Raw genomic sequence first — 1415 nt, forward strand, 5'->3', positions numbered from 1 at the left:
TCCTGGAGCTCACTTTGTAGACCAGGCTGGCCTCGAACTCAGAAATCCGCCTGCCTCTGCCTCCCGAGTGCTGGGATTAAAGGCGTGCACCACCATGCCCGGCTAAGAGTTGTTATTTCAACATTCAGTCTTATTACCCAGACTTAATGTTTTGTAGTTAGTGATTATCAGATAATAACAGAGATGAAATAACGTGCTGGGTGGTGGTGGCGCATACCTTTGATCCCAGCACTCGGGAGGCAGAGAGAGGTAGATCTCTGAGTTGGAGACCAGCCTGATCTACATAGTGAATTTCAGGAGAACCAGAGCTATATATGTATATAGTAAGACTCTGTCTCCAGAAACAAAGACAAAAAGAACAGATGAAAGAAATAGCTTGTATGGAATTATTTTTCTCCATGGAGCTTTGCTGAGAAACAAAGCAGATATGCTGAAAAAGAGAAGGCCAAAGGAGTGCTTCACACTGAGTCCTGATGGCTGGTGCTGCTGTGTGAACCATGTGCCCAGAAGAGGTTGCGAGAGAGAGTCAGTAATTAGCAGGAAACATGGACAGTGCACTCAGTCAGTTTCGATGCATACTTTCCACTTTTTGTTATGTTTGGGCTTTTTGAGACAGGCTCTCCTGGAGCCCTCTGGTTTTACACTTAGGCAGCTGAGGCTAGCCTTGAACTCTTGATCCTTGTGTCTAAACTTCACAAGTGGTAGATTATAGGTGTGCATCCTCATGTATGGCTCTTCTTTTAACGTCACTAAAATCAGAATCCTTTTTCCAAATGGTGTATTATAATTTGACAGTGATTTTTCTTTTATGGCACACAAAATGTTATTTCTATAACTCAGAGCTCATGATAGTCCGTATCTGAAATTATAGTACCTAGGATGTGAGGCAGGAGGACCACCAGTTCCAGACCAGCCTGGGCTACACAGTGAGCACTAGGCTGTTCTGGGCTATCTCTGTATTGTCAGTGTGGTTCCCTGTTCTTGGGCACCAGTGATCTTCCTTATGGTTTCCCGGGTAGCTGGCACTACTGGGCCAGGTCACTGTGGTGGGGGCCTCAGTTGTGTGGAAGTCAGCCCTGCAGGGGTTTTTTTTCCTACCATGACTAATTGTCTTATTTGTTAATTATATTTATAATAATTTACTTCCTCTTAAAGAAGACTTCTCCTTCCCCTCAGCAGAGCCTAGAATAAAGGGGCCAGGCCTCCTCCCCTTTAGGAGAGGTGTTTGAGAAGGGGCCTCACTCAGGCCTGGCTTCAGAGTTACCAAAAAAAAAAAAAAAGACTTCTCTGTACCTTTCTTTAGAGTAGACCAAATTTCTTGATTAAGAGATAAAAACACATTCTTTATATTCCATACTGGTTGATCCTCCTGCTTCAGCCTCTATCTACCTACCTTCCTTCCTTCCTTCCTTCCT

General features: G+C 44.2%; 1 protein-coding gene across 1 annotated transcript in view; it reads left to right on the forward strand.

Annotated features, from left to right (window-relative positions):
• The window catches only part of Ppm1d (protein phosphatase, Mg2+/Mn2+ dependent 1D), a 32585-nt gene that overhangs the window by 23378 nt on the left and 7792 nt on the right, over positions 1–1415 (forward strand). The window lies entirely within an intron of this gene.

This window comes from Mus caroli, chromosome 11, assembly GCF_900094665.2.
Source record: "Mus caroli chromosome 11, CAROLI_EIJ_v1.1, whole genome shotgun sequence".
Lineage (NCBI taxonomy): Eukaryota > Metazoa > Chordata > Mammalia > Rodentia > Muridae > Mus > Mus caroli.